The following is a 15,829-nucleotide window of genomic DNA, read 5'->3' as shown; positions in this document are numbered from 1 at the left end:
CAAAACTAAAATTACTAAAGAACTATTTGAGATCAACTATGTCACAAGAGAGATTGAATGGCTTGGCCATGTGCTGTATTGAGAAAGATATGTTGGACAACATTGATCTTGACACTATTATTAGTGATTTTGCCTCTAAAAATGCTCGAAGGTGTCGCTTCTCTTGAGTATGCCATTCACTTCTTTTTTGTGTATTTTTCAGGTTGCTCCTGATGTTTGCTGACGCACGTTTGTGGATGGACTGCTAGAGCTGGAGTTGTAGCTTCTGTCCTGTTGGATCAAGAATTGAGAACAATCTAGTTAAGAGTTCAGACAAGACTTATGGGTTGTTGGAGCGTGTATCATAATCTTGTAATCATTTGATATATCCGTGGACCGTGGTGTATTAAGACCATATTTGCTAATGAAATTTACGCTTGCTTTTATAATGACTTTTTGCTGTACATTGAAGTTTTTTTTGTCTATTATATAGTTTAAGGGCCCATTTTCTCAGTTCGCACAAGGGCCTCTGGAATTCCAGGGCCGGCCCTGAGTCCATGGAGAGGATGCATTGTCTTCCTTTTGGTTCTTATGCACGGGGCAAAGAAGAAAGGTTGCCCTTCGGTCAACGGATTCAACAAACGTGATGGAGATGGTCGGTAGCCCAGCGTTGTTGTTCGCGCCTTGGGCACTCCCAAACAGGTCACCAGAGATGTGCACAAAGCCGGATTCAACAAAAGTTTGATATGACAAAACCTTAATGCATAAATCTCATGATACATCTGCCATTCTTTCTAAACCTGGTAGTATTGACGAGCATGATGTGAAAGCCTTGATCCATGGAACACAAGATGTTTTTGCTTATATATTTTGTTGTTACTTGCTTTGTATCAACTATAGGCTATTGCATTGCATCATTGTCCTTTAAAGTCATGCCTAATTACATTAGATTGATTATAAATTGTGTTAGCGGCATTAACAATCAAAAATTATTTTGTTATGATCTACCTACTGTAGGATGAGCAGGGATTAAGATTAGGCATGTTGATATGTCTCAAACGTATATATAATTTTTTGATTGCTTCATGTCATGTTTATATCATTTTGGCATCATTTTTTTGGAGTAATATATTAATTTAGTTCCCAGCGTCAGTTGCTATTTTTTGCATGTTTTTGTTTTCCAGTAAAAAAAATTTATTGGGCCCCAGAAAATCCAGGAAAAAACCAATCGAAGATTCTGTTATAGAAATATCGAGGGGCATCAAAATAGACCGCAGGCCCCCCTGAGGCCCCACACGCTAGGAGGCATGAGGCTGCGTGGGCCCCGTGGACCTCCTTTCCACCGCCTCTCGGTTCATGTGTCATTATATACTCGCGAAACACTTGAGGAATTTATAGCACTAATTTTTCCGCAGTCGCACACCTATATTCCATGACGGTTCAATCTGGAGGCCTTTTACAGTACTCTCCCAGAGGGGGATTCTTCATGATGGCCATCTCCACCAACCTAAAGGCCGTCATGATCACTAATAAGCAGTTCCTTTGGACTATGGGTCCGTAATAGTGCCGAAGCTTGGACCAAATCTCTGGTGCGACAATGGGCTAAGGAGGGGCAAAATTGTGAGGTTTGGGCTACTTTTACTGAACTTATGGCCCATATACTATGGAGTAGTAGGAGAATTCTTCATGGGCTGACGGGGCGGTGGCCCAGCTTGGCTACCATGAAGCTCCGCGATTGGTCTATAGCATTAGCTAGATGGTTCTCTCTCCCTTGCTTCTCAATACAAAAATCACATGAGCCGCCCTATATGATTGTGATCCATCTGATGTAATATGTTGTTTGTTTGTTGTGATATGATGAAGAAATGTCATTTTATGATCAGATTTATACATTAATATTTTCTAGATCTATTTGGTTTCTTTGCTGCATAATTCTTATTCATATATGCTCTCGAGTCTATTCTTCTTTCTTATTCATATATTGCCAGGTTTGATGTTCAAAGGGAGTTGTGTATGATAGTTGGGTCCAATCTTGCAAATAATATACCGCAATGACAAAAAGTGAAAAAGGCTTGAATTGTGTTGTTGCCACTAGAAATAAAAAGATGGTTGCTTAGTTTTCCTTTGAACGCAAGGCAAAGACAATATATCATTCACTTCATGTCATCATGCATACTGCAACTTTGATATGCATGCTGGATAGTGATCTTGGGTGGAGTATTAGCTATAGATGCAGTTGGATAACGGTCTATTGATATCGGGATGTGATGCTCATATGTTAATTACGCTATGGATATCATACTCGCAAATATTGCAATTTATTTGTTGCCCAACTGTAATTTGTTTACCATACCATGATTTTTTAAGAGAGGCCACTGGTGAATCTATGGACGTCGGTCCATTTTCTTCCTATAAAACATTCAATCTCATTCAACACTCTTTTACTTTCTCACTTTTACACTCTCGCCAACTCTCCATTAAGTCCAAGCTATTTTCTGTTTCCATTACCATTTTATCTTTTGTAACTAGCAAGCTAGTGAGATTGAAAACCTCACTATTCGTGTTGGGGACCGAGAAAGTTTTGTATTTGTGTGTGCATGTGCTAAACATTGGTTATGATTCCTAAGCACGTGTTGGTTCAATAAACCTTGAGGTCACTTGAGAGTAATTGATGCTTGCTACAAACATTGGGGGGCAACACCTTCCTAGTTAAGAGGAAACACATATCAACCACATGTGCCAAATGCGCTTTATTCGACACTTGACTTTAAGAGTGTGGTATGATGTGTTGGGGAACGCGGTAATTTCAAAAAAAAAATCCTACGATTACACAAGATCTATTTAGGTGATGCATAGCAACGAGAGGGGAGATGTCCACGTACCCTCTTAGAACAAAAGCGGAAGCGTTCCAATAACGCGGTTGATGTAGTCGAACTTCTTCGTGATCCAACCGATCAAGTACCGAACGCATGGCACCTCCGCGTTCAGCACACGTTCAGCTTGATGACATCCCTCGTGCTCTTGATCTGGTTGAGGACGCGGGTGAGTTCCATCAGCACGACGGTGTGGCGACGGTGATGATGATGTTACCGGCACGGGGTTTTACCTAAGCTCTATGATGGTATGATCGAGGTGTGTAACTGTGGAGGGGGGCACTGCACACGGTTGGGAGAGAAACTTGTGTGTTCTAGGGTGCCCCCTGCCCCTGTATATAAAGGAGCAAGGGGAGGCCGGCCGGCCCTCCTAGGGCGCGCCAGGAGAGGGTAATCCTACTAGGACTCCAAGTCCTAGTTGGTTTCCACCTAAGGAAGAGGGGGAAGAAGGAAGGAAAAGGGGGACGTCGCCCCCTTTCCCTAGTTCAATTCGGACCCCTGGACGCAAGGGGGGGCGCGGTCAGCCCCTCCTCGCCATTCCTCTCTTCCCACTAAGGCTCATCGAGGCCCATTAGTTCCCCGGGGGGGTAACCCTCTGGCAGTCTGGTTTTATCCGAAACTTTCCGGAACACTTCCGATGTCCGAATATAGCCGTCCAATATATCAATCTTTATGTCTCGACTATTTCAAGACTCCTCGTTACGTCCGTGATCTCATACGGGACTCCGAACAAACTTCGGTCATTAAAAACACATAACTCATAATACATATCGTCATCGAACATTAAGCGTGCAGACCCTACGGGTTCGAGAACTATGTAGACATGACCGAGACACATCTCCGGTCAATAACCAATAGCGGAACCTGGATGCTCATATTAGTTACTACATATTCTACGAAGATCTTTATCGGTTAAATCGCATAACAACATACGTTGTTCCCTTTGTCATCGGTATGTTAGTTGCCCGAGATTCGATCGTCGGTATCATCATACCTAGTTCAATCTCGTTACCGGCAAGTCTCTTTACTCGTTCCGTAATACGTCATCCCGCAACTAACTCATTAGTCACATTTCTTGCAAGGCTTATAGCGATGAGCATTACCGAGAGGGCCCGGAGATACCTCTCCGACACACGGAGTGACAAATCCTAATCTCGATCTATGCCAACTCAACAACACTTTTGGAGACACCTGTAGAGCATATTTATAATCACCCATTTACGTTGTGACGTTTGATAGCACATAAAGTGTTCCTCCGGTATTCGGGAGTTGCATAATCTCATAGTCTGAGAAACATGTATAAGTCATGAAGAAAGCAGTAGCAATTAAACTGTCACGATCATAATGCTAAGCTAACGGATGGGTCATGTCCATCACATCATTCTCCTAATGATGTGACCCCGTTCATCAAATGACAACACATGTATATGGTTAGGAAACATAAACATCTCTTGATTAATGAGCTAGTCAAGTAGAGGCATACTAGGGACAATATGTTTTATCTATGTATTCACACATGTACTAAGTTTTCGGTTAATACAATTCTAGCATGAATAATAATCATTTATCATGAAATAAGGAAATAAATAATAACTTTATTATTGCCTCTAGGGAATATTTCCTTCAGTCTCCCACTTGCACTAGAGTCAATAATCTAGATTACAAAGTAATGATTCTAACACCCATGGAGTTTTGGTGCTGATCATGTTTTGCTCGTGGAAGAGGCTTAGTCAACGGTTCTGCAACATTCAGATTCGTATGTATGTTGCAAATCTCTATGTCCCCCTCCGACACTTGATGACGGATGGAATTGAAGCGTCTCTTGATGTGCATGGTTCTCTTGTGAAATCTGGATTCCTTTGCCAAGGCAATTGCACCAGTATTGTCACAAAAGATTTTCATTGGACCCGATGCACTAGGTATGACACCTAGATCGGATATGAGCTCCTTCATTCAAACTTCTTCATTTGCTGCTTCCGAAGCAGCAATGTACTCCGCTTCACACGTAGATCCCGCCACAACGCTCTGCTTGGAACTACACCAACTGACAGCTCCTCCGTTCAATAAAAACACATATCCAGATTGTGACTTAGAGCCATCCGGATCAGTGTCAAAGCTTGCATCGACGTAATAGTTTACGACGAGCTCTTTGTCACCTCCAAAAACGAGAAACATATCCTTAGTCCTTTTCAGGTATTTCTGGATGTTCTTGGCCGCTGTCCAGTGCTCCACACCGGGATTACTTTGGTACCTCCCTGCTATGCTTATAGGAAGGCACACATCAGGTCTGGTACACAGCATTGCATACATGATAGAACCTATGGCTGATGCACAGGGAATGACTTCCATTTTCTCTTTATCTTCTATAGTGGTCGGGCATTGAGTTTGACTCAACTTCACACCTTGTAACACAGGTAAGAACCCTTTCTTTGACTGGTCCATTTTGAACTTCTTCAAAACTTTATCAAGGAATGTGCTTTGTGAAAGTCCAATTAAGCGTCTTGATCTATCTCTATAGATCTTGATGCCCAATATGGAAGCAGCTTCACCGAGGTCTTTCATCCAAAAAACTATTATTCAAGTATCCTTTTATGCTATCTAGAAATTATATACCATTTCCAATCAATAATATGTCATCCACATATAATATCAGAAATGCTATAGAGCTGCCACTCACTTTCTTGTAAATACAGACTTCTCCAAATGTGTGTATAAAACCATATGCTTTGATCACATTGTCAAAGCGTTTATTCCAACTCCGAGACGCTTGCAACAGTCCATAAATGGATCGCTAGAGCTTGCACACTTTGTTAGCACCCTTTGGATCAACAAAACCTTCTGCTTGCATCATATACAACTCTTCTTCTAGAAATCCATTCAGGAATGCAGTTTTGACATTCATCTGCCAAATTTCATAACCATAAAATGTGGCAATTGCTAACATGATTCAGACAGACTTAAGCATTGCTACGGGCGAGAAAGTCCCATCGTAGTCAACTCCTTGAACTTGTCGAAAACCTTTCGCAACAAGTCGAGCTTTGTAGACAGTAACATTATCGTCAGCGTCAGTCTTCTTCTTGAAGATCCATTTATTTTCTATCGCCTGCCGATCATCGGGCAAGTCCACCAAAGTCCACACTTTGTTCTCATACATGGATCCTATCTCAGATTTCATGGCCTCAAACCATTTCACGGAATCTGGCTCATCATCGCTTCCTCATAGTTCGTAGGTTCACCATGGTCTAGTAACATGACTTCCAGAACAGGATTACCGTACCACTCTGATGACACACAAGTATAGGGGATCAATTGTAGCTCTTTTCAGTAAGTAAGAGTGTCGAACCCAACGAGGAGTAGAAGGAAATGACAAGTACTCCCTTCGTCCCATAATATAAGAGCGTTTTTTACACTAGTGTAGTATCAAAAACGCTCTTATATTATGGGACGGAGGGAGTAGTTTTCAGTAAGATGATGTTTGCAAGTGCTGAAATTGTAAGTAGCGAGTAGTTTGATAGCAAGATAATTTGTAACGAGCAAGTAACTATAGTAACACTAAGTATGCAGCAAGGTAGCCCAATCCTTTTTAGACAAAGGAATGCAACAAGGTATCCCAATCCTTTTTAGACAAAGGACTGGCCAAAATGGTCTCTTATAACAAGCAAAGCATTCTTGAGGGTACACGGGAACTTCATCTAGTTACTTTCGTCATGTTGGTTTAATTTGTGTTCGCTACTTTGATAATTTGATATGTGGGTGGACCAGTGCTTAGGTGTTGTCCTTACTTGAACAAACCTCCTACTTATGATTAACCCTCCCGCAAGCATCCGCAACTACGAGAAAAGTATTAAGAATAAATTCTAACCATAGCATTAAACTCTAGGATCCAATCGACCCCTTACGGAATAGTGCATAAACTGGGGTTTAAGTTTCTGTCACATGTTCAATAATTTCAAGCCTTTGCATCACATGTTATAAAGTTAAAATAATTCCATTAACCAAAAGAGGTGGTGGGCCAAACAAATCTAACATAGCATTATAAGCATCAAACGTATGGCTACTCAAGAAATCCCCTCCAGTAATGGTATCAAGAATGCATCTATTCCAAGGGGTAATGCCTACATAAAAATTGCGAAGGAGAACGGAAGTAGAAAGCTTCCTAGTAGACTTATTTTGAGCATTGCAAATTCTATGCCAAGCATCTTTTAAATTTTCTCCCTCCCTTTGTTTAAAATTAAGAATTTCATGCTCGGAGGTAGCAACAAGGATAGGAGGACTGGCCATTAAGACAAGGTAAACGATCTAACACACGAGCAAACAGAAAAAGGCAAGCGAAAGAGAGGAAGAAGAGGGCAAGCGGAAAAGAGAGGAGATTGGGAAAGAGAGGGCGAATAAAACGGCAAGGGTGAAGTGGGGGAGAGAAAAACGAGAGCCAAAAGGCAAATAATGTAAATGCGAGGGAGATGAGTTTGTGATGGGTACTTGGTATGTCTTGACTTGAGCGAAGACCTCCCCGGCAATGGCGCCAGAAATCCTTCTTGCTACGTCTTGAGCTTGTGTTGGTTTTCCTTGAAGAGGAAAGGGTGATGCAGCACGGTAGCGTAAGTATTTCCCTCAGTTTTTGAGAACCAAGGTATCAATCCAGTAGGAGGCTCCTCACAAGTCCCACACACCTACACAAACAAACAAAGAACTCGCAACCAATGCAATAAAGGGGTTGTCAATCCCTTCACGGCCACTTTGCAAAAATGAGATCTGATAGAGATAATATGATAAGATAAATATATTTTTGTATTTTATGATATAGATTGGAAAAGTAAAGATGCAAATAAAAGTAAATTGAAAGCTTATATGGTAAGAGATAGACCCGGGGGCCATAAGTTTCACTAGTGGCTTCTCTCAAGATAGCATAAGTATTACGGTGGGTGAACAAATTACTGTCAAGTAATTGATAGAAAAGTGAATAATTATGAGATTATCTAGGCATGATCATGTATATAGGCATCACGTCCGTGACAAGTAGACCGACTCCTGCCTGCATCTACTACTATTACTCCACACATCGACCACTATCCAGCATGCATCTAGAGTATTAAGTTCATAAGAACAGAGTAACGCTTTAAGAAAGATGACATGATGTAGAGGGATAAACTCATGCAATATGATATAACCCCCATCTTTTTATCCTCGATGGCAACAATACAATACGTGTCTTGCTGCCCCTGCTGTCACTGGGAAAGGACACCGCAAGATTGAACCCAAAGCTAAGCACTTCTCCGATGGCAAGAAAGATCAATCTAGTAGGCCAAACCAAACCGATAATTCGAAGAGACTTGCAAAGATAACTCAATCATACATAAAAGAATTCAGAATAGATTCAAATATTTCTCATAGATAAACTTGATCATAAACCACAATTCATCGGATCTCGACAAACACACCACAAAAAGAGTTACATCAAATAGATCTCCAAGAAGAGGAAGGAGAACATGATATTGAGATCCAAAAAGAGAGAAGAAGCCATCTAGCTAATAACTATGGACCCGAAGGTCTGTGGTAAACTACTCACAACTCATCGAAGAGGCTATGGTGTTGATGTAGAAGCCCTTCGTGGTCGATTCCCCCTCCGGAAGAGCGCCGATGAAGGCTCCAAGATGGGATCTCGCGGATACAGAAAGTTACGGTGGTGGAAATAATTTTTCGGTGGCTCTCCTAATGGTTTCGGGGTACATGGGTATATATAGGAGGAAGAAGTACGTCGGTGGATGCCCGAGAGGCCCACGAGACAGGGGGCGTGCCCTATAGGGGAGGGGGGCGCCCTCCACCCTCGTGGCCGCCTCGGGAGCTTCTTGACTTGCACTCCAAGTCCTTTGGATCACGTTCGTTCCAAAAATCACGCTCCCGAAGGTTTCATTCCGTTTGGACTCCGTTTGATATTCATTTTCTTCGATATACTGAAATAGGCAAAAAAAAACAGCAATACGGGATGGGCCTCCGGTTAGTAGGTTAGTCCCAAAAATGATATAAAAGTGTAAAGTAAAGCCCATAAACATCCAAAACAGGTAATATAATAGCATGGAACAATCAAAAATTATAGATACGTTGAAGACGTATCACCAGCCGCGCTCCGCTACATCGACTACAGCCATGAACGCGAGCCGACGAGCCCCACCGCCCGGATCTGCGCCTTCTTCTTCCTCCTCAGGTCGCCAGCGATCTCCTTCGACTCCGGCCACCCCCCTGCACTTCTAGCCCTCAACGAGCCACCTTGTGCTCCTCGGTGAGCACTGCTCGCTTCCCCTTCGCCCCCCCTTCATTCATTGCCCGTGTTTCGCCCCGCCGCCATAGTCGAGCTCACCGCCACCCTGCTACGTCACTGTCGTTACCATGCTGCCATGGCCCCCGTCCGAGCCCTCCGTCGTGCTCCTGGTGTTCCCAGGAGCCCAGCGAGCCCTTCCTCTCGCCCTCTCGTGCCCCCTAGCCCATTCCCGACATGACCCCCAACGCCGCCGCCGCCCGTGCTCGCTGCCGATGGGTTATTCCGGCCGTCCCCGGGCGAGCCACCACCACCACCACCTGACACGATGTCGTGCGCGTGTTCGAACGGTGCCGCCCGCACGTGAAACAGCCACCCCTAGCACATTTCCGACGAGGCCCGAGCGGCTCCGCCGCGTTCTAGCGTCACCGGCGGCAAGACGCCGGTCGTCGCCGACGTGGCTGGGCGGCCCCCACCCCTGGCTCACTGCTAGTGGGCCCCAGGAGCCCCGTTGACTGGGTTGACCCAGTCAACGCACTGACGTGGCAGTACAGTGCCACTGATGAGCCGGACCCACCGCTTAATAACTAATTAAAATGGTTTTACAATTAAAAGTAGTTAGTTTAGCTCACCAGCCACTAACATGTGGGGCCCAGCAGCTAATTAACCTCAGTTTAGTTTAAAATAAGCTCTGTTAAGTAACAGAGGCTGGCAGGTGGGACCCACTGGTCAGGTTTGACCTGGTCAGCCGCCATGCTGACTGCTAATGTCACTGCGATGTCATGCCGGCGCAATAAACCTTTCTGTTAAATTTAAAATAATTCTAGAAAATGTTTTAATCTTTGAAAAATCATAGGAAATAATCCGTAACTCGGATGAAAAAGTTTTATACATGAAAGTTGCTTAGAACGACGAGACGAATCCAAATACACGATCTGTTCGTCCGCCACACATCCCTATCATAGCAAATGTTAAACTTTTCCCCTCCGGTTCATGTGTCTGACAGACGTCCGGAATCGGGAAAACTTTCCCGAATGTTCCCGCTTCACTCGTATTGTGTAGCACTACGTTAGAACACCTGTAGCATCGCTTATTGTCTTGTCATGCATATGTTTGCGTGTATTTACTGTTTCTTCCCCCTCTTCTCCCTGGTAGACCCCGAGACCGCTGTTGATGCCACTGTGATCGACTACGTCGACGATGACCCTCCTCGTCTGAGCAACCAGGTAAGCCCCCCTTTGATCATCCCGATATTTCCCATTCTATACTCTCATGCTTGCATTCGATTTTGCTACTGTTATTGTTTGCTCCTATTCTGATGCATAGCCTGCTTTTGTACCTGCTGTCGTACCTTACCTGCTTATCCTAAACTGCTTAGTATAGGTTGGTTAGTGATCCATCAGTGAACCCCACCTTGTCCTTGTTGCCCCTGCTTCATCATCGACGCCTTGATCAATGTGATCGACGACCAGAGCCCGACACCTCACATCACATCACACCCTTTTTGTTACTCGACTCTGCAGAGTTACCATCGAGTGCCAAGGGTGGTACCTCATACATCACTCCTGATGAGATCTCTATAGTGTAGCTATTCGGTCGTGGTCATCGAGGGTGATTCCTCCTTAACCACTTCCGATACGACTATGTCGTGCAACCCCTCAAGTGTGAACCTCGAGGGTGGTTCCTCTTACGTTCACCTGATGATTACATCGAGTGGAATCCACCGAGGGTGATTCCTTGGGTTTTCCCCTTGATGTTCGGACACACGATTACTTTGACTTTACTTGAGACCTTGGTGGAAGTCGGGCGGGCCCGGAGAGCACCCGCAAGATAATTACATGGCACGGCTGGGCATTCTAGGCCCTTGTCGTAAGTCCATGAGACGGGGCGACGGGGTCACTTTCGATTGTGAGTCTCTGCTCGTCTCCGCAAGCTAATAATACACTATGGTTTGGGTATTTGTTCTGAGCTGGCCTTTGCCTTTACGCACCAACCACCACGTGAGAATTGTTATGGGCCTCAGCGTCGTGGTATCAGCCGAAGCTTTGTTAGACGTCCAGTTCAGCATTGTGGCACGGTCGGATCGTGCTGGCCATCCGAGGCGGTGCTGGTATCCACCCTGCACACAATGACCCGGAGTGCTGCGGGCGATGGGCTCAAGACCCCGGAGTGCTTAGGATGTAGACCGGCGGGGACCTCTCTGTTGAGCATAGGTAGGGCTGCGACGTGTTGATCTTCCAAGGCCGGACATTGACCCAGAAAAGTGTGTCCGGCCAGAGTAATGAAGCGTGTTGGAAAACGCGACGCACCCCTGCAGGGAAGATTATCTATTAATAGCCGTGTCCACGGTAACAGATGTACAAACTTATATCATGATCTTATACAACTACGAATGGATACTTGAATATGTGGCTCCGGGATTGCTTTCTCGCAGGGAGTCGAGGAAGGATCTCTGGGCATTAATGTTACAACATGTTTGATAATTATAAACTGTTATTCTCTACTCTTCTACATGCTGCGAGATACTTGGAGCTTCTTGAAGATGCTAGTCTTTGATAGGCTAGGCCTTCCCCCTCTATTCTGGCATTCTGCAGTTCAGTCCACAGATACAAACCTTCCATTTGATACCAGTGCATACTTAGTATAGATGTGATGCTTGCGAGTACTTTGGATGAGTACTCACGGTTGCTTTGCTACCCCTTTTCCCCTTTCTTCTTTCCGGTTGATGCAACCAGATGGTGGATCCCTGGAGCCAGATGCCACCGCCGATGGATGCTACTACGTGGAGACCACCGACGACCAGGAGTAGTTTAGGAGGTCCCAGGCAGGAGGCCTTGCCTCTTCGATCGTGTTGCTTTTGTGCTAGCCTTCTTAAGGCACACTTGTTTAACTTATGTCTGTACTCAGATATTGTTGCTTCCGCTGACTCTTGTGTATCGAGCTATGTATTCGAGCCCTCGAGGCCCCTGGCTTGTAATATAAAGCTTGTTTTATTTTGATTTGTGTCTAGAGTTGTGTTGTGATATCTTCCCGTGAGTCCCTGATCTTGATCGTACACATTTGCGTGTATGATTAGTGTATGATTGAATCGGGGGGCATCACAAGATGGTGATAGAGATTTCCCTCCCCAAGATGGAATAGTTGTTGGTGATGACGATGACGATGATTTCCCCCTCCGGGAGGAAAGTTCCCCCGGCGGAATCGCTCTGTCGGAGGGCAAAAGTGCTCCTGCCCAAGTTCCGCCTCGAGACGGCGGCACTGCGTCCCGAAAGTCCCCCCTTGTTTTTTCTAGCTCAAAATGACTTATATACCAGAAGATGGGCACCAGAGGTGGGCCGAGGAGGGCACAACCCACCAGGACGCGCCTGGGGGCCCTAGCGCGTCCAGGTGGGTTGTGCCCACTTGGTGGGGCCCCTCTGGTAGTTTTTTGCTCCAATAATTCTTAAATATTCCATAAAAAAACTCTGTGAAGTTTCAGCTTATTTGGAGTTGTGCATAATAGGTAACTCTGATGTGCTTTTTCAGGTCCAGAAGTCTAGCTGTAGGTATTCTCGCTCTTTGTGTAAATCTTGCAAATTATGAGAGAAAAGACATTAGAAATTACTCCAAAAAGCATTATCATGCATAAAAACATCATAAATGTCAGTAGCAAAACATGATGCAAAATGAACGTATCAAAGACACATTTTGACAAATAGACCGCACAACAAAATAATAAACACTTATATAGCGGTCGACATTGCGGATGGTGGGATGATATGATGGTCTGACAACGGATACTCGCATCATAACAACACACTATTTTCTAGCCCTGAGACTAATAGAGGGACGGTGACGCTACGCTAATACGCAATAGCAGAGGTAGCGGCCAATCTAACATATAAACCCTGCTAGGCTACCCGCCTAGCGAGGGCAACTGCGCGCGCTAGCGATCATGGGCCGAACGATCTTTCTACAAGCGCTTGTTTTTGGCCGCTGGCAGTCGGTCAACCGTTGGTTTTTTCCTACGTTTGTCGCTGCTTCCCAAGCGGATGGCGGGTGGACCTGTTTACCTGCTGCATCTAAAGACCGATGTGGGTTTGCCTCGTTTCGGTGGGCGAAAAGATGAAAACGAAGCGATGGAAATATCTGCCTCGTCAGCCCTCTTTCTCAGGGGAAAAGATCTCTCTCCCCCTCGTCTCTTCCCATCCCCCTCCTCTTCCATATGCCACCGCCACCACTTCCCCTACCCTCTCGGACGCCTCGTCTCTTCCACCTCCGCCTCCATCACCTCCTCCCCTGCCTCTGCACCCGACCACGCGCTATGGACGAGGACGAGGAGGCAACAGCTCGGGAGGCAGGCAAGAGGAAAACGGGAGGGATCCCCTCCCGAGCCCCGCACCTCCCCTCTTTCCCACTGCGCCGCCAGCCCCTTTCCCTCCCTTCGCCGCTGCTACAGCTCCTCCCTGAACCCGCGGCGCGCCTTCTTCTCCGACCGTTGTTGCCCGCACTGCTACTGCCGCGGCCTGCTACTGCTCCCCCTCCTCCAGCTCCTCGCCCCAGCGGCGCTTCCTCCCCTCCTCTCAGGCAAGGCGTCTTGGGGTGTGGAGGCGGTGGGGCAGCAGCCAGTCATTGTCCTGCAGCGGCAGCAGCAGGTCGGCTTCCCCGTTGTGGCGGCGACGCGTCTAGAGGAACCGGTTGCCCTTCTCCTGGATGAGCGTCGGAGCCGAACAGCCGGAACTGACCATTGAGGAGCTGGGGCAGCCGTGCCACATAGGAGGTCGAGGTGGACCAGGAGAAGCTGCACGAGGCTCCATCGCCTCCTTCTCAAGTAGGTGCACACACTCTTCTCCTTTTTCTGATTTTGCCTCCTTCCAGTGCCCTGCTGTTAGAGCTTCTATATTTGTTTGTGCAGATTTGGTTTCTCTATGCCTACATGGTGTTTGATGAAAATCCAAGAAGGACGGGGAGGATTGATCTATGTAAGCCATCTGATTTAATTCTTCAAATAATTAGTTCCGGTCAATCATAACAAGATGAGTAGCTTTGCTTATGTTCTCTTTGATCCTTTCTGAAGGCGGATAAGAGAAGAAAACTAAAACATGTTCACTAGAGTGGCCTGGGGTGGCCCGGGAGCTACGAGGATGGGTTGATGAGACTGGATTGGCAGCCGACAGCGAGAGAGGAAGGGTGGTTGTTCCTGCGATGAGGTGGTGATGATTGCCATAGTGGAATTTTGTAGGTAGAATCCAAGATGTCTCCTCTTGTGTGATTTGTGTAATGAATTTATGTGGTAGATAGATAGATTTCTTTTTGAAAGTCTGACATGCCTACAACTGTTGGAAAATGAACTTGTTAGCTCTGTTTAATTTAATGGCATATTAAACCTGATGCAGCTTGTAGCTGGTGATGTTTCTTTAGTAACTATAAATGTTTACTTCGATGCCATGTTATTCATCTGAATTATTTGAGAGCTGCAAATGATGTTTTCATCTTGCAACACTATTGAAAAGGGAGCGCCTTGTGTGTTTTAGGTACGACAACGACGAGCTTTGAGGGCCCCCGGTTTGGTGGCAGCATGAGCCTCGTGGAGTGTTTTTGTTTCCCCACTTAGACTACTGTTTTGATTCTCAAGTGTGGAGATGGATGTGACTTACCATGGAGGAAGTGGGTACAATATCCATTTGAAAGATGCAGCAGGGTCAAAATAAGTTTCCGGTAAGCTTTCATATTTCCTTGTTTCATCCCTCTCTCTAACTATGACTACGCAAGCATTGGTTAATTACACCCCTCTAAATCGGGTGTTCCTGTCGTTTTTCTCATGTGGTATGCTCTTGTCCTCTCCTTGACCACCACTCATATTTAGGTGCAATTGGAGCTGCAAGTCAGATTGGTTTATACAGCAATGGAGTGATTTGTACCCTGCAAAGTTCCCCTTTTGGTTCACTGACACGGTCAACCTATGTGCACGTAGATGATGTTTTGTTTCCCTCCCCAGAATCTCTGTTCTGTATTGGTGTTGATGTTTTCTTCACTTGCAGATGCAAAAACAGTCCGAGACAGAGCTCAGGCCGAGGATTCTCCCTCGCTCGAGGATTCCAGTAACTATGAGTTCTAGGCGAAGATGTACGTTTCCTACAGACATTTTCAGTTTGACGAGAGGTACTTTACAACTTACAAGTATTGCAGCTTATTCGGTTGAAATTTTCAGAAAAAAACCGGGGAGGCTACAAATTATCAGCTTGCCCCTGTCTTTGCAGTATAAATAAAAACTACATTCTGTCATCTTCAGTTCGCTGAGCCTGTCTATTTTTTTCTTTCTTTGTTTTTTCTTAGGAGTAGAGTATGACCTGCTTTTGTTTTATAGCTGGCCAAACGGGCCGGGCTAAATAGGCCAGCCCGCGAGCACGCCGGCACGGCCCGCCATGGGCCAGGCACGGCACGGGCTAAACGGGCCGTGCCCGGCACGCAGCACGCCTTGGGCCGTGCCTGGGCCTGGAGCCTGGGCACGCGGGCCAGCACGGCACGGCCCGTTTATTTTTTTATATATTTTTCAAAATTTTTATATATATATACCTAAAGTATAGCCCAATAGGCTTAAAAACCAGCCCAGCAAGCTGAAAATGTGTAGCCCAGCGTGCTAAACGGGCCATCAGGCCGGCCCGTTTACTAATCAGGCCGTGCCTGGGCCAAGGAGCAGCGCCCGTGGGCCGGCCCGGCACGGCCCGACTATTAAACGTGCCAT

At 45.7% G+C, this 15,829-nt stretch overlaps 1 long non-coding RNA gene across 1 annotated transcript; it reads left to right on the top strand.

Annotated features, from left to right (window-relative positions):
* Positions 1–13,271: 13,271 nt before the first annotated feature.
* LOC119293198 lies at positions 13,272–14,323 on the top strand. Its single transcript, XR_005142980.1, has 3 exons — positions 13,272–13,915; positions 14,000–14,066; positions 14,162–14,323. It is a non-coding gene; the product is annotated as an uncharacterized LOC119293198 (long non-coding RNA).
* The last annotated feature ends 1,506 nt before the right edge of the window (positions 14,324–15,829 follow it).

This window comes from Triticum dicoccoides, chromosome 4B (genome assembly GCF_002162155.2).
Source record: "Triticum dicoccoides isolate Atlit2015 ecotype Zavitan chromosome 4B, WEW_v2.0, whole genome shotgun sequence".
Lineage (NCBI taxonomy): Eukaryota > Viridiplantae > Streptophyta > Magnoliopsida > Poales > Poaceae > Triticum > Triticum dicoccoides.
This window is presented reverse-complemented; position numbering and strand designations above follow the sequence as displayed.